The following is a 19,250-nucleotide window of genomic DNA, read 5'->3' on the forward strand; positions in this document are numbered from 1 at the left end:
AGGGGGGGAGAAGTTGACACTAAATCGATCTGCCAGGATATTGGCAATATCCTTGGGATCAGTATATTTAATGCCATTCTCTTGTAGCTCAGAGCAGATATGAGCATTGCCATTTAGATTCTTGACATAACTATAGAATGCCTTGTGGCTGTCTTTGGAATCTTTGGCAATTTTATTTTTGTAACTAGCTTTGGAGGATTTTATGAGGGATCTCAACTTCTTACTGAGGCTGATAAGGGAGTTTTTTGCATCCTGGGATTTTCCTCTTTTCTGCAACATTTTTTTCCTTTGGTTGTATAGTTTGTTTATGGCAGGGGACCACCAGATTGACTTCCTTTTTTTGGAGGAGAGTGTCTTGGTTCTATTTGGGATGGCATGATTCATGCATGAGTGGATGTGCTCGTACAGTGCCTTAGTGTAGGATTCAGCAGTCGAACTTTCAGCTCATGTCTGCATGGGTGTCATGAAATTTGCCACTTCTGACTTGAGTAGCATGAAGTTGGCTTTGGAGAGTTTTTTTTACAGAGGTTTCCTTACTGGGGGGTGGGGGTGGGATGTGGATATCAAGGATGATTTGCTTATGGTCAGACCTGACCAATGATGGGGTGACCATTGTTGTGGAGCATCTCTCTCCCATGTTGGTAATGAACAGGTCTAGGATATTGGAGCCCCTGGTGGGACAATGGATTAGTTCATCCAGGGCATTGGAATTTATGAATTCCAAGAACCGTTGGGAAAAGGTGTTGGTACCCAAGTAGTTTTCCCAGTTAATGGCAGGGTAATTAAAATCATCCAGTATTAGGGTGTTTGGTTGTATCTTAATATTTTCCAGTATGTTTAGAAATATGTAGTGAGAATCATGGGGCATGGTGGGGGATCTGTAGAAAGCTACAATTTGCATTGCAGTCTTACCAAGTGTTAGTTGCACCTGGAGAATTTCAGATGCATTGTGTTGGGCAACTAGCCTGGAGGTGTGAATATCCTTGGTGCATATGGACACTCCTCCACCTTTAGTGTTTCAGTCTTAGTTTGCTGGCCGAAAAGTGTGGTAAGAGTCATAGCCTGGTATAGCAGAGGTGCTGTCTGGAGCCTTGACCAGGTCTCAGTTACTGCACAGATATCGATGTTCTCCATTTTTAGGAGAGAGTGCACTTTAATATTTAGACTTCTGGAATTGAGTAGCATTACCTTCTGATTTTGCATGCTTATATCTGTTACAGTGGTGGTTTTGTCCTTTGAACCTTGCCTATAAAAGGCACTATAGGGGTGGCAAGAGCTTTAGCCAGAACCGTGAATCCCAGGGATGACAGGTGCAGACCATTTCTGGAAAAGCATCATAGTTTGTCGATCATGTCTTCATAGGTAAACAGATACTGGATCCCCTTTGAATGACACCAGAAACTTAGCCAATTGTTGAAGTCAATCATTTTGTCTTTATACTGTAGTATCGTTCTGGGTGAAGGCAGGATGCTACTCAGGGCTAAGGTCATACATGCCTGGGCCACATGATCCAAGAGCTTTTCCATGTCTCTTTTCATGAAGTCCGGGGAGGTACATCTCAAGCCATTCACTCCAACATGGGCAATGACAGAGTCATATTTGTACCTGCTGTGGAGAGACTTGAGTGCATGTGTTATGTGGGGGATCCTGGCACCCAACAGGCAGTTGACTGCAATTTTCTCCTTGTTCAGTCTGGGGAGTAGGACATCAGTGTGCCTGACTATAGAGTCACCTATGACTAAAGTCTTGGGTACGTTGTCTTGCCTTAGAGGCTGTTGTTGGGTGGCACACCGGTGTTGTCAGCTATGTAAAGCAGGACAGAATGTCAACCAATGGAACTTTCTTTTCTAAATTCACCAGTTCAAAATATCCAAAAAGAAATGCAAATAAGAAAAAAAACTCACTTTTAATAACAAACAAAGCTTTCAGGAATAACCCTTCTTCAGTGCTGTTAGAATAGTAAGTGAACTCAATACATTCATATATTTATATATATAATTAACATAAACACATGACACAGCCAACCTATGAAAAATATCTAAAATCACATCAATTAAAATTTCGTCAATTAAAATTTAAGGCAACAGACTCAAATAGAATTCATAAATATGTAAACACATATATGTTGCCATAAAATAAAAGTCATGAATTAATACATCAAAGAATAAAAGATGTATGTATACTATCTATCAGTTTATCATTTTAGTATTAATATATATTTATTCCAATCATACTAGTGATGTTGCTTCTGTTTAAAATCTAAAACAGGTTTAATAGTAATCATATTATTTATACCTGGTTTCTTATCAGCATTTAGTTTAATAATCCATCTATATTCGGCCATATCTAATTTACTAATCATATCTCCCAATCGCAAATTCTTATTTATTATCTCAAGTACTTTAAATTTAAAATTACATGAGTTATTGGTCTCATTTCTATGTTGTACTAAAGCATTTGTAAGTATATTTCTTCTTCTTTCGGACTTGTGTTCAATTACACGATCTTTTAAGGCCCTAGAGCATTTCCCTACATAAAAACTTGTAAATTGTGTGCATGTGGCTAAATAAATCACCATTGTACTTCTACATGTAGCTTGATACTTTATTTTATATTCAGTTCTGTTTGTTAGATGTATAAACACTTTACTTGTACAGATATCTGTACAACAACTGCAAGCATAACACGGTATTGTACCAGGGTTGGAAGATATAACTTGTCCACTATTAATCTCAAAATTTTTATAACATAATCTTCTTTTTAAATTATGTTTATTTCTATATGAAAATCTGGGCTTAATTCCCAGTATTTTGTTTAATTCTGGTTGACCCATTAAAATACACCAGTTCTTCCTAATTATTGACTCAACCTCCCTAGTCATCTTACTATAAGTAGTTGTGTACCTCAGTATATTACCCAAGTCACTATCCATAACTTCTAAGGTCTTATGTTCCGCAAAATAGGGAGATGCATAAGTCTTTCTATTATTCAGGATATTTTTCCTTATTTCATTTATATGTCTCATATCATAACCTTTATTTAAGAATTCATGACAAATAAGGTCCATCTGCTCTTGACATTTGTCTTCTTCTGAATTTAATCTACTTATTCTTAGCAGTTGACTTTTAATAATCCCATTAAATACATGATACGCATGCATGCTCTTTGCATGTGTATATCTATTTACTTGTATATCATTCTTATAAACACAAGTCTCCAAGTTATTATTATGGCCTCTATATAGCTCAACATCTAAAAAAGATATTTTAGTCCTAGAATACTTAGCCGAAAATCAGGGCCGGCCTTAGCTGAAATGGCGCCCTAGGCGAAGTAGTACTCCAGCACCCATTAAGCCCCACCCACACTAGTGCCCCATAAGCCCCACCCACACCATACTCCTGAAACACCCCTATAAGCCACACCCACATGAAGGTCACTTCCCAAGAAAGCCACTCCAGTCATTTCCTTCAATTATTTAAATGCACAGGAAAAAAAGATACCTTGTAATATAGTTAAACTGCAAGTGAAGTGGAATTCTTTTAATAAGCCTGCTTTATCTGTTGCTCCTTCACACATTTTACTGTAAAAGTCATGTCCCCAGAAAATACAAGCCCATGTGCCTTCTTTCAAAGGGATGCTTAAGTTAATCTAAACAGTTTAATTTACTTTGGGTAGGCGAGCAAGCCTTACAGCTCAGTGAAAGTAGAATAGCAACCTCTCTCCTCCCTGTGTACAGTAGCTTAAACTAGAACAGCATAAACACAGATAGCCTTAGCATACGCAGTAAACTTCTCTGTCATTGAAACATCATGAAAACCAACACTCATAGAAAATGCATCTGGCCAGTGGAGGATTAAGTTTATTTTTGAGTTGTTTTCAAAATAGACTCCTTGCACACATTTTAGGGCAATGCATACGTGAATTTGTTCTTTTATTCACCTTCCTGATTGTATTAAATTATATTCCATGTATAATACAGCACCACTTGTTAGAATGGGTTTTAAAATTTGTAGTTTTAAACATTTTAATAAGCAATGAAACAAAGTATAAACCAATGACAAAACTATCCATTTCAGAAAATTACAACCATAAAAGGCAACCCAGACTTCTGTCATGACAATCCACCAATATCACTCGATACACAATCTCTACAGAAGTAAAATCATTGGAATAATTCCACATTAAAAGAAATCTGTAACTAATGAAGTGGAATGAAGAGGTTGCTAATGGCAAACAGCTTTACACCTCAATGTTTCATCTACAAATTCAGTGTCTGTTGCCCTTGCGTTAATCTATATTACATTAAAAAAATTGATAAACTGGTAATATTGCAATAGAGAATGACTAAAACCGACAAGTTCATAGTTACTAGGCATCTCATACAAAAGGAGGAAACTCAGGAGTGTAGAACCCCTGTTCCTCCTTGTAATACATCAAATAGTTTGCAATCATATGGGTACTGCGATATCAGCACTTCCTCTACATGGCGTGGGAGTAGACTCCACAGCCTTCTGCACCAAAGGCAATTATGCTACTAACACTGCTTTCAAATTCTACAACAGTATGCCATTTAATAAAACAGTTGCACATTGAAAATAGACTTAGCATGAGCAGCAGTAAACTTTCTTTTGAAATATAATCCCTTGAAAATGCACCGAAACTCAATCCCTTGAAAATGCACTGAAAACTTCTTTCCCTGAAATGCACTAAAACACAGACTCCTTTCTTGTCAGCAGCCTGGTAGGTCTTGTAAAGCAGTGGTTCCCAAACCTTTATGGACCAAGACCCACTGTTGAAAATGGTAATTTTCATGACCCATTACTCATATCAGTATGTGTAGCTCTCCTGTTCCTCCTTAAAAGAGAGGACGCCGGCACCATGGAGTGTTTTTCTGGGATTTAAAGAGGCCATGTTAACTACGCTCATACTTTATGATATTCAAATGGGACCCTAGGCAGGATAATAGATTGGGGCCTCACGAGCAGCCCCTCTTGTAGCAGCCCCCTGCCCAGCCATACCAGTGTTTCGTTACTTGACTATTTATCTCCAGTTACTATGAACAATGTTCAAACCTCAGTGTGTATACAATTAGGTATTTTCTGCCATTGAAACAGAATTAAAACCTACATTCAAATGAAATGCATCTGGAAAGTGGAGAATTAAGTTTACCTTTGGGCTATTTTCAAATTACAGGCTCCTTGAACACATTTTTATGGCCATGCATTCATGCATGTGTTCTTTGATTCATCTTCCTGATTGTAATAAATTATATTCCTTGTATAATACAGTACCAGTTGCTAGTATGTATTAAATTTGTAATTTTGAACATTTTTCTAGCAAACAATGAAAAAACGCACAACCCAATAATGATAAAACTGCCCATTTCAGAACATTTTAACCATAAAAGGCCACTCAAACCTGCCATTACAATCCACCAGTATCAATCACTATGGAAGGACGACCACAGTGGTGCAGCAGTTAGCGTTGTCACCTCACAGCAAGAGGTTCTCCGGTTCGATCCTCGGCTCAGCTGGGGTGCCTTCTGTGCAGAGTCTGCATGCCCTCCCTGTGGTCATGTGGGTTTCCTCTGGGTGCTCCGGTTTCCTTTCACATCCCAAAGACATGATGTAAGTGGATTGGACATGCTAAATTGGCCCTAGGTGTGTGTGTGCATGCCTTCTGTGGAAGGTTGTGTGCTGGGCTGGCAACTTGACACCATAAAACTTCACTACCAATCATGAGCGGACATGTGATCTGCTGTGGTGACCCCTAAACAGTGAAAAGCAGAGAGAGAGTATCAATCAATAAGCACAATCTCTGCAGAAGTAAAATTCATCTGAATACCTCTACATTAAAGAGATATGCATATCCACAGAACAAAGAGTACCAGAATTACCCATTCTAAAGACTTAAACCTTGCTGTGATGTAAATAGGATCTGCTGGAGAGATAGGTATGTATCCCAGAGACTACCCTGTCTATGGAACAGGCTCCCCATCCATGTAAAGCAGAGTTCCTCCCTAACGCAAGCCAAGTACAACTGTGATAATTGGATGGGAAACTAGAAATTAATTCCTGGTTTGGCACCTATGTCTCTGATGCAAACAGGTAACCTGTAAATGGTTCATCTCCCAGGACCATGCTTACACTTATCAAGTGTATCAGAACTCGTCAGAGATTTGGGATTCATGACTAGGCTTAAAAAGGCCCTTGTGGTCATTAGCCTAGTAAACACCTATGAACCTATATAAACTCTTAATTCCTCTCCAGAAACAAACACATTTGATAAGTTGCAAAACATGCCTAAACCTTGAGTGGAATTCTTGTAAACTCTAAGCTCTAGAAAGGTTGTTATAAAAGATGAATTTGTAGAATGTCCTTTATGAAAGACAATGCCAACTGATCAGTAGCTTGTTCCTCACCAAATAGTTCCCAAGTCGATTAATTGTAATTTCTAAAATGTTATAGATAAGGAGATACTAGAGTAGAAGGAGAACAACTTTCAACTGTTTAAAGGAACAGAGGAAGGAAACCCAGCAGAAGGTACCCAAAAGGTCTCTCTGTAAAAGGTAGACTCCACAATACAGTACAACATCACCTGCCAGCCCTTCCAGAATTACTTTCATAGCAATAATACCCCACTTAAGAACTGCAGCTTGTCAGCATCCTTCATTCAACAACAGGCTGCTTTCACATCTGCTACCTGTAAAACATCTTTATCAGTATGAGCTATGAGCTATATGTCCTTTACTCTGGACACTTTAAGTGCTATCCACTCACTTTCAAAGAGCACGTTACTTTCTTCTAGGGTGTATACACAGTTTATTCTGACGCTGATATGGACAGATAATTTACAACATTGCTATTTGTTTCTTCAAAGAGAAGGTTTAACTTCATGGTAACATTTACTTAGGATAAGTGATCACTGCAAGATTCAATATGATCTTGTCCTCACATATGCTCCCTACAACTCGGATACAATGCATATGCCACAAGTGATAGTTCAGTGAATGTGTTTTAAAAAAAAGAAAAAACAAGAAAAACGAATGCAGTCAGGAAAAAAATGTTATTTTTTCCTCAGAAATGGAAGTAAAGCCTACCCATCAGTAAGTGGACTTTTTATAAATGAGTGACCTGCTGTGTTCCCTTTTGCTATGACAGTTGTAATAACTCTCAGCAAGGAGATCCCCAAGTGTGAGGCCCAAAACTGTGACTACATAAACCAAGATTCAAACAAAAAAAAACAATGAATTTCCAAACTGTTACACTATTAAAGCATTTCTCCTACCTTGTTCTCCTTGTATATACACTATTATAAGATTGCTTTAGCTTGGATTAAGGGATATACTAGAAGGCACCACAACCTCAGACTTGGCATGCAATTCCCTACATTCACAGTTGTGATCCTGCTATGCCAAGGATCATAGTTTCTGCCCTCTGAACTTCATTAGCTACCCTGCACAGCATAGTAAGAGCCCATTCAACTAGGACAGCAGTTACAAAGGCAATGTATTTCAGAAACATTTCTGCATGAAATGAGTTACCTTAGAAGCTGGCCCTTGGCCACCTGTCCACATCTTTAGAACACATTATAAAATGGAAGCACAATCCAGAAGTAGGACAGGTTTTGATATGGCTGTGCTACAGGAATTATGCAAATGTCTGTCTATAATGAATATCCAAATATGGCTTGGGAATCTATAGTTTATGGTTTGGTTACGATTTACTGCTATAGGGACCCTACCTGAGGAAAGTAGTACTTTTATGTTAAAGGTACTTATTGTGTCTTCAAAAAAAGATCATTGTAACAATAAAGCTTCCCTCCATTCGTCCTCCTACCAATGTTTTACATAATTTCATGACAACTGTTATCTTATGTTATCTACTTATTTTGTTTCATTAAAATAACATTTTTTACTAAAGAAGATAGTTTACTGCAGTTACACCTCCTTATAAGGACCAACATAATTCAAAGAACACAGAAAAGCTCATAGCAATGTATAAGTGGCCCATGTACCAGCCAAAGCTCCAAGCGTTATGGAGTGAGACCAGTGTAGATATTCACAGGGAAAAGTGCACTGCTGCTGAAAACTGTGCCTCATAGAAAAAAATGTACTCTCCTAGTGACCTCTCTTCGATAATCTATTGATACAGTAGGTACTCCAGTAGACTAGCTAGAAATGTATATGTCTTTTCATTTTACAGATAGATGCAGCTAGAATCACAGAAACAACAGATAAAAATCAAGAAATGCCAAAATATGTTCTTGTTGCGATACTTCTGCAGGTAATGCATGGTAAGAGCTGATATGTTTAGTTTTAGCCGAGACTTAAGCAGTCAAATATTAAACATTTCTAGAGCTGTATACCTTACTGACAGCAATGTGTAATATGACCCAACATTCCATGGTACCTGGACTGGCATATGAGGTATTTATATATAGCAAGCATTGTTAGAAGCAACACATTGGTGGTCTTGTACGATGGTCAGTATATATTGCAGGCAAAATGTTCCTAATCTTGCAGAACAGTTAAAAAGCTACTTGGTAAACTTAAACCAACCTGTCTTGGCTGCATATCATACACTCAGCATAACAAAACGGAACCTCGCATACACACACTCCTTACCTCAGCCTGCATAAAAATGGAGCTTTTTTCCAGACCAGCACAGCCTGCATAAAAACAGAGCTTCCTTCCAGTACATGAACACCTCAGCCTGCATAAAACGGAGCTTCCTTTCTGCGCACCTTTATGTTTGAATGTTAGCGTGCAATGCACGCATGGATTCTATAGGTCTTACTGCTGTAAGTGGGAGGGGTGCTTGATCGCTCACTCCCTCCCCCTCCCCTCGCTCTATGGTTCCGGCGCCCATGCGTAGTGGATAAATTGTGCTTTTAATTACGGAAGTGGGGGAGGGCGCAATGCTACAGCTGAAAAGTGAAGAGAATTAAAGCTTCCTAACTCACTTAATTTGTGCCCTTTATGATGCCGGCTTTTACGGCGCCCTAGGCGGTCGCCTAGTTCGCCTATGCCTAAGGCCGGCCGTGCCGAAAATTTTAGAAAGTCTGTTGTACTATTCAAATAAAGAACAAAGTTGTCTAACTCCTGTTCATCACCCTGCATAGAAGGAAGCAATCATCTATGAAACGCTGATAGAAAAGTACATTACTCTTATATCTATTATCTATATTAAGAATGTTTTGTATCTCCCATTGATTAAGTATAATATTAGCATATGTGTTTGCCATGGGAGTACCCATGGCAACACCAAATAGCTGTAGGTAGGCTTGTTTGTTAAACAAAAAAACATTTTTCTCCAATACAATCTCTATTGCACTGCATATAACTTCAAAGTCTCTCCCTTTCATATTCGAGTTAGTACACAAAAATTCACGAATAGCACTAATGCCATAAGTATTTGGTATAATAGTAAAAAGTGAAGCTATGTTCATAGTTACCATAATAAAATTAGTATCCCTGTTCTTATTGTACCATTCATAAAGTTTCCTTAAGAAATCTCCTGTATCTTTTATGTAACTAGGACATAGTTTCAAATATTTGCTTAATTTTTCTTGAACAAAAATTGATAAAGGTTCAGTTGACCATCCCCTTCCCGACACTATAGGTCTCATTGGTGGCAGTGTCTGGGACTTATGTAACTTAGGTATTCCATAAATAACTGGAATTATGGGAGTTGAAACTGTCAAAAAGTTAAATAGCTCTAGGGAGATATCACCTTGTGTCTGTAAGTCATGAACAAACATATTAACATCGCTAATAATCTTCTTAACTATAGCATATGAGATTTCTTTAAAAACTTTTGCATCATTTAGAAAGTTATACATCAATATATTGTATTTGTCTTTATCAAACAATACAATCGCCCCTCCTTTATCTGTCTGCTTAATAATTATATTGTTATTACCAACCAAAGCTTTTAAAGCAAGATGTTCATGATATGTCATATTATATTTACTTGAATTAATTTTACATTTCATTTTATCATCATATATTCGTCTCAGCTCATGTTCACAAATAGCTATAAAAGCACTTACAGTGGGAGTGTTACTGGGAATAAATGTACTTTTCTTTTTTAATTTATCATAAGCTTCATTGTTTACTACCCCATATAACATTTTTTAACTAAGATTTCTAGAAAATACTTTCAAATCAGTTAACGCTTCAACAATGGTATCATTGCCAGCCGGTATAAATTGTAGCCCTTTATTTAAAAGGCTAATAATGTCATCAGTCAAAGTCACAGTTGATAAATTTACAATAGACAAGTTCAGTTTACCAGTCAAAAGCATCCCTGCTTGCTGTTTGGCAAGGGACTGTTGCGTCCCTGCTTGCTGTTTGGTAAGGGACTTTTGTTTCTTCTCTTTCCCGTAGCTGCATTGAACCGCTGTTTGGAGCGACCCCTTGATTGAGGGCACCCTTTTACTTCCACTTTCTCCGGTAAATTTGGAACTATTTGTTGCAAGAGGTTTAAAAAAACCTCCATATGTCTAGTACCATTTTTAGTACTCCGAATAACCTGTTCAGATGATTGGGATGCCTGCTCAGTCGTTGAGTGCTTATCAGATGATCCCACCCTCATATGCGTAACCACTGGTATCCGGTTTTGATTCATACATCCACCTTCACGTACCATTTTATTATTGGTTTCTCTCTCTCCATCAATATTCTCTTGATCCAATCATTGTTGCAAAGTAGACCTCCCATCAACGATGGGCAGGTTTTCTATTTTTTCAAACATATCTAGTTCATCCAGTCTATTGGACTTCACATTTGGTTGAAAATTTAAAGTATTCTTACTTTGTTGTGTCTTAGGCCAAGAAAAGATGTGACCAAGCCTAAAATCATTAATATCTCTTAGTAACTTCTGTTTATTTGTTCTATTGAGCATTAATTGATATGAGGAAGACACACATACAAAGTCGTTAGAATTCACTAGCTCATTTTCCATTTTCATAATATCTTCTATCAGTTCCTTTTCCACTGGCAAAAAGAAGTCATTCATTAGTTGCATATATTCCCTACTTAATTTCAGGTTCAACTGTTGCCAGGTTTTTAGAAGGTCGGGATAAGTGTTAGTGTAAGAAGGCATCTTTAGTATGCGCAAGCCCCTTGGTACCACATTAAATTAAAGATATGCGGAGAAGCTTAAGCGCTGCCACTGAAGCTTTTTAAATACTTGCACCTTCCTCTCCAGTTGTATTAATAAATTATTTAAATGTTCATTAGTCTCTTGTACTTAAGCTACTTGTAGCTCTTTGTTACCCTTTATATGTTGTATCAAAAGGTTACCTGATAGTTGTAGGAAATTATGTATAGATCTCATTGTCTTTGTCAATACTTGCATCGGCTGTGTCATATTGTTCTTAAAATACAAGTGAGCAACCAAGGTTGAATTAGATATGGCCGAATATAGATTGATTATTAAACTAAATGCTGATAAGAAACCAGGTATACATAACTGATTACTATTAAACCTGTTTTAGATTTTAAACAGAAGCAACATCACTAGTATGATTGGAATAAATATATATTAATACTAAAATGATAAATTGATAGATAGTATACATACATCTTTTATTATTTGAGGTATTAATTCATGACTTTTATTTTATGGCAACATATATGTGTTTACATATTTATGAGTTCTATTTGAGTCTGTTGCCTTAAATTTTAATTGGCGAAATTTTAATTGATATGTTTTTAGATATTTTTCATAGGTTGGCTGTCTCATGTGTTTATGTTAATTATATATATAAATATATGAATGCATTGAATTCACTTACTATTCTCACCAGATAAACTGGAAACACTAGAAAATGCTGTGAGAATTCACCAAACACTCCGAAGCCCAAGTCTCAATTCCACTGAGAATGCGAAGTCCAACGCAGTGTAAATATAAATACAAATTTATTTTAAGCCGTTAAAACCATACGCTTTTCGTCAGCTAACAGTCTGACTTCTTCAGAAAGAACAAACAAGCAAACAGTGCCTCCCCTTCAATGAGAATATTTAAACAGTTCACTAATTGAGAATAGTAAGTCACATGGTTTGACCTCTTCTGAATTAAAGTACCAGCAATAGAAAAAGCACTGGGGAAACAATGAACAACTAAATGCTGATGTAATAATAATACAATACCAAAATGTGAAAGCCATATTACTTACAAAGAAGGTTACCAGATAGGACAGTGTGTACATACACACAACAAGACAAATCTAAAACATGTAAAAAAAAAAAAATTTGGTTTTAGTCATGAAAATAAATATTAACAAAGGTTTAAAACATAAAATACAGGCAGCAGTGTAAGCCCCCACTGTCAAGTTTGAAAACTAAATGTTGCTAGAATTTTGAAAAAGATTTTAAAAAGATTTTAAAAATCAAAACACACTGCCTGTTGTTGAAATGGCCCACAGGGCCGAATAGCCTCCCACTAAAAATGGTGGAAAAGGACCTTCTCCTTTGAGAATCTGAAGTAAGGCAACTGTGTCCATAAAATATGGAAAACGTTATTGTTACTGTTTCACCTGACGTATGCATACCCCCCTTTTATATATATATATATATATATATATATATATATATATATATATATATTCCCTTACTAAGTCCTATGAACCCACCTGAGCATGTGGACTGGGCTTTTATTTTGGCGATAAGTTGGAAACTGGGATCCTGCTATTAAATAAAGATGAAATGACAATATAAAAATATGAAAATATAATAACTCAAATGACATGGCCATATAAAGCCTCTAATGATGTTCATAATTTAAAGGAGTAAAAAATGACTATTAATAACAAATGAATGTAAAAGACATATTAAAACCCATGCAATGTGGAATGATGTTGTTGCAGGTCATCTCTTGAGCCTCTTTAACTTCAGTAAGCAAGCCAGGTTCAAAGACCCATTTAGGCTGGGCACGTGACATGCATCCAGCCTTAATTGCCACCACAGTTCCCTACTTTCTAAATACAAGGGAGTGTGACCTTACTTCAGATTCTCAAAGGAGAAGGTCCTTTTCCACCATTTTTGGTGGGAGGCTATTCGGCCCTGTGGGCCATTTCAACAACAGGCAGTGTGTTTTGATTTTTAAAATCTTTTTAAAATCTTTTTCAAAATTCTAGCAAAATTTCTTTAGTTTTCAAACTTGACAGTGGGGGCTTACACTGCTGCCTGTATTTTATGTTTTAAACCTTTGTTAATATTTATTTCCATGACTAAAACCAAATTTTTATTTATTTACATGTTTTAGATTTGTCTTGTGTGTATGTACACACTGTCCTATCTGGTAACCTGCTTTGTAAGTAATATGGCTTTCACATTTTGGTATTGTATTATTATTACATCAGCATTTAGTTGTTCATTGTTTCCCCAGTGCTTTTTCTAGTGCTGGGACTTTAATTCAGAAGAGGTCAAACCATGTGACTTACTATTCTCAATTAGTGAACTGTTTAAATATTCTCATTGAAGGGGAGGCACTGTTTGCTTGTTTGTTCTTTCTGAAGAAGTTGGACTCTTAGCCGATGAAAAGCATATGGTTTTAACAGCTTACAATAAATTTGTATTTATATTTACATTGCGTTGGACTTTGCATTCTCAATGGAATTGAGACTTGGGCTTCGAAGTGTTTGGTAAGTTTTCACTTACTATTCTAACAGCACTGAAGAAGGGTTATTCCCAAAAGCTTTGCTTGTTATTAAAAGTGTGTTTTTTCTTATTCGCATTTCATTTTGGATATTTTGAATTGGTGAATTTAGAAGAGAAAGTTCCATTGGTTGAAATTCTGTCCTGCTTTATCTAACGCTGAATATCTTCAACCTTGGTTGCTCACTTGTACTCTAAGAACAATATGACACAGCCGATGCAAGTATTGATAAAAGATAATGAGATTGGAACCGGCAGTAATGCCGTAGGATCTATACGTAATTTTCTACAACTATCAGGTAACCCGTTGATACAACATATAATGGGCAACAAAGAGCTGCATGTAGCTCCAGTACAAGAGAACAATGAACATTTAAATAATTTATTAATACAGCTGGAGAGGAAGGTGCAAATATTTAAAAAACTTCAGTGACAGCGCTTAAGCTTCTCGGCATATCTTGAATTTAATGTGGTAACAAGGGGCTTACACATACTAAAGATGCCTTCTTACACTAACACTTATCCTGACCTTCTAAAAACCTGGCAACTGTTGAACCTGAAATTATGTATGGAATATATGCAACTAATGAATGACTTCTTTTTGCCAGTGGAAAAAAAAATGATAGAAGATATTATGAAAATGGAAAATGAGCTAGTGAATTCTAACGACTTTGTGTGTGTGTCTTCCTCATATCAATTAATGCTCAATAGAATGAATAAACAGAAGTTACTAAGAGATATTAATGATTTTAGGCTTGGTCACATCTTTTCTTGGCCTAAGACACAACAAAGTAAGAATACTTTAAATTTTCAACCAAATGTGAAGTCCAATAGACTGGATGAACTAGATATGTTTGAAAAAATAGAAAACCCGCCCATCGTTGATGGGAGGTCTACTTTGCAACAATGATTGGATCAAGAGAATATTGATGGAGAGAGAGAAACCAATAATAAAATGGTACGTGAAGGAGGATGTATGAATCAAAACCGGATACCAGTGGTTATGCATATGAGGGCGAAATCATCTGATAAGCACTCAACGACAGAGCAGGCATCCCAATCGTCTGAACAGGTTATTCGGAGTACTAAAAATAGTACTAGACATATGGAGGTTTTTTTAAACCTCTCGCAACCAATAGTTCCGAATTTACTGGAGAAAGTGGAAGTAAAAGGGTGCCCTCAATCAAGGGGTCACTGCAAATAGCTGTTCAATGCAGCTACGGGAAAGAAAAACCAACAGTCCCTTACCAAACAGCAAGCAGGAACGCAACAGTCCCTTGCCAAACAGCAAGCAGGGATGCTTTTGGCTGGTAAGCTGAACTCGTCTATTGTAAATTTATCAACTATGACTTTGACTGATGACATTGTTAGCCTTTTAAATAAAGGGCTACAATTTATACCGGCTGGCAATGATACCATCGTTGAAGCATTAACTGGTTTGAAAGTATTTTCTAGAAATGTTAGTTTAAAGATGTTATATGGGGGAGTAAACAATGAAGGTTATGATAAATTAAAAAAGAAAAGTACATTTATTCCCAACAATGCTCCCACTGTAAATGCTTTTATAACTATTTGTGAAAAGGAGCTGAGACGATTATATGATGATAAAATGAAATGTAAAATTAATTCAAGTAAATATAATATGACATATCATGAACATCTTACTTTAAAAGCTTTGTTTGGTAATAATATAATTATTAAGCAGGTCGATAAAGGCTGGGTGATTGTATTGTTTGATAAAGGCAAATACAATATATTAATGTATGACTTTCTAAATGATGAGAAAGTTTTTAAAGAAATCTCTTATGCTATAGTTAAGAAGATTATTAGTGATGTTAATATGTTTGTTTATGACTTACAGACACAAGGTGATATCTCCCTAGAGGTATTTAACTTTTTGACAGTTTCAACTCCCATAATTCCAGTTATTTATGGAATACCTAAGTTACATAAGTCCCAGACACTACCACCAATGAGACCTATAGTGTCGGAAAGAGGATGGTCAACTGAACCTTTATCAATTTTTGTTCAAGAAAAATTAAGCAAATATTTGAAACTATGTCCTAGTTACATAAAAGATACAGGAGATTTCTTAAGGAAACTTTATGAATGGTAAAATATCAACAGGGATACTAATTTTATTATGGTAACTATGGACATAGCTTCACTTTTTACTGTTATACCAAATACTTATGGCATTAGTGCTATTCGTGAATTTTTGTGTACGAACTCGAATATGAAAGGGAGAGACATTGAAGTTATATGCAGTGCAATAGAGATTGTATTGGAGAAAAATGTTTTTTTGTTTAACAAACAAGCCATTTGGTGTTGCCATGGGTACTCCCATGGCAAACACATATGCTAATATTGTACTTAATCAATGGGAGATACAAAACATTCTTAATATAGATAATAAATATAAGAGTAATGCACTTTTCTATCAGCGTTTCGTAGATGATTGCTTCCTTCTATGCAGGGTGATGAACAGGAGTTAGACAACTTTGTTCTTTATTTGAATAGTACAACAGACTTTCGAAAATTTTCGGCTAAGTATTCTAGGACTAAAATATCTTTTTTAGATGTTGAGCTATATAGAGGCCATAATAATAACTTGGAGACTTGTGTTTATAAGGAAGATATACAAGTAAATAGATATACACATGCAAAGAGCATGCATGCGTATCATGTATTTAATGGGATTATTAAAAGTCAACTGCTAATAATATGTAGATTAAATACAGAAGAAGACAAATGTCAAGAGCAGATGGACCTTATTTGTCATGAATTCTTAAATAGAGGTTATGATATGCGACATATAAATGAAATAAGGGAAAATATCCTGAATAATAGAAAGACTTATGCGTCTCCCTATTTTGCAGAACATAAGACCTTAGAAGTTATGGATAGTGACTCAGGTAATATACCGAGGTAGACAACTACTTATATTAAGATGACTAGGGAGGTTGAGTCAATAATTAGGAAGAACTGGTGTATTTTGATGGCTCAACCAGAATTAAACAAAATACTGGGAATTAAGCCCAGATTTTCATATAGAAATAAACATAATTTAAAAAGAAGATTATGTTATAAAAATTTTGAGATTAATAGTGGATAAGTTATATCTTCCAACCCTGGTACAATACCGTGTTATGCTTGCAGTTGTTGTACAGATATCTGTACAAGTAAAGTGTTTATACATCTAAGAAACAGAACTGAATATAAAATGAAGTATCAAGCTACATGTAGAAGTACAATGGTGATTTATTTAGCCATGTGCACACAATGTACACGTTTTTATGTAGGGAAATGCTCTAGGGCCTTAAAAGATCGTGTAATTGAACACAAGTCCGAAATAAGAAGAAATATACCTACAAATGCCTTAGCACAACATAAACATGAGATAAATAACTCACATAATTTTAAATTTAAAGTACTTGAGATAATAAATAAGAATTTGCGATTGGGAGATATGATTAATAAATTAGATATGGCCGAATATAGATGGATTATTAAACTAAATGCTGATAAGTAACCAGGTATAAATAATATGATTACTATTAAACCTGTTTTAGATTTTAAACAGAAGCAACATCACTAGTATGATTGGAATAAATATATTAATACTAAAATGATAAATTGATAGATAGTATACATACATCTTTTATTATTTGATGTATTAATTCATGACTTTTATTTTATGGCAACATATATGTGTTTACATATTTATGAATTCTATTTGAGTCTGTTGCCTTAAATTTAAATTGACGAAATTTTATTTGATGTGTTTTTAGATATTTTTCCTAGGTTGGCTGTGTCATGTGTTTATGTTAATTATATATATAAATATATGAATGTATTGAGTTCACTTACTATTCTAACAGTACTGAAGAAGGGTTATTCCCGAAAGCTTTGTTTGTTATTAAAAGTGAGTTTTTTCTTATTTGCATTTCCTTTTGGTTGTGAGCTATCTTTCACTTTTGTTGTGACTCGTGTTTGTTTGCATTTCAGCTTCAGAGGTCCTTGTTGCTTGGGCATGTTAACGTTAAGGGCCCACATATATGTGGGTTTAGTATTGCTATGTGTGGGTGTTGATAATGTGGGTTTTGAAGGGCTATGTGTTGCTTGAGGTGTAGTGCAGGTGTTAACCTTCTCCTCTTGACTGTCTGGCACAATCTTGGATGGAGAGAGCTTTCTTTCCAGTTTGGCTATGTAAGTGCATCTCTCGCAGGTTGTAGTGTTGGGTGTTAGGAGGAGAGGGTTGTCTGTGTATATGAGTCATGATAGCTTCCAGGGCTGCCAGCACACATATTCATGATAATGCCCTGGGCATTGCACATGACCTGGCAGTTGATGTAGGGGAAGCCCTTGCAGTTTATGTAGATGCTGCTCTGTTCACCAGGTGGTGTTTGATGTGGATGTGCATGCAGTCTATCACACCCAGTACCTACTGCACAGTAGAAGAGATGCATATTGCTGGTCCTCTCCTCATGGGTGTTGGGGAAGTAATTGTGGTTACCGGCATGTGGTAGCATGGCATCCAGGAACTAGTGGAGTACCCTGGATGCAGATGCCTGTGAGACTCCCATCATGTCCCCACTAGGTTTTTGGAAAGTACCTCTAGCTAGTATTCTTAAGGCTACACATATCTTGGTATCCACTGGGATAGGTTCCCCTCTGTTAGAGGTCTGAGTTCAGGCTGGCACAGCTTGATGGTTTGCTGAAGTATGTCTCTGTCCACCCTGTAGCACTCTACTATCTCCAGATCATGTAGCCCATGGTAGGTTACCCTGGGTCTGAGCACTCTTCTCCTCCTCCTCAGCCTGGTGTGGTTGTCAGCATTATCCTCCTCACCGCCCTCAGCCTCTAGCACATACTGATAGGTCAAAGCAATGGCAGCCCCTAACATTTTTTTGGTTAAAATTCCCTCGCATGTGTACACCAATGGTGCAAGGTTTGTGGAAAAAACCAGACTGAAAGGTTTTTGCACAGTTTATACTGTTGTGCTGCAGATACTGCCCGTATTATTGGCTGGCTATGATACGTTCCACCTGCTTGCTATTTTGTTTGTACTTGATTGCTTTTTTTCTGCTATTTGCCTTTTATTTTTTCCCTTCCCATTTCCACCCCTTTTAAGCCCCAAGGCACACTGCACAAACTCGCTGCCCAAATGTAAACAGCCTGCTATTTCCGGGGTTTTTTATTTGTTTGTTTTAAGCCAGTGTGCACCACACAAACCTGTTTAGCTAAGGTAAACAATGAGAAATGGCCCTCCCCTGGACATGAACACACTCGTCATTTCATGGAATACGTCAATGTAGCCTCAGTTGACACACAGCTTTGCTTACCTGTGCTTAGCTAAGCTCAAATGGGAGCTGTGGCGCTCCAATGTGCTTACACCAACCATGACACACACCCTTTTCATGTCAGTTGCTTCTCCTGCTTACTCCACTGCCTTATAGCTCCTACATGGTTAGGTGCAGCCAAATGATGGTCTCCCATTTAGTGATTCAGTAAAATTTGCTCATTTGCATACCCCACTGCCTTAGTCCCTGGTTACACCACTAAGTCACAGCCTTCCTCCTTAGCA

This window comes from Protopterus annectens, chromosome 7.part0, assembly GCF_019279795.1.
Source record: "Protopterus annectens isolate FY-2018-M chromosome 7.part0, PAN1.0, whole genome shotgun sequence".
NCBI lineage: Eukaryota > Metazoa > Chordata > Ceratodontiformes > Protopteridae > Protopterus > Protopterus annectens.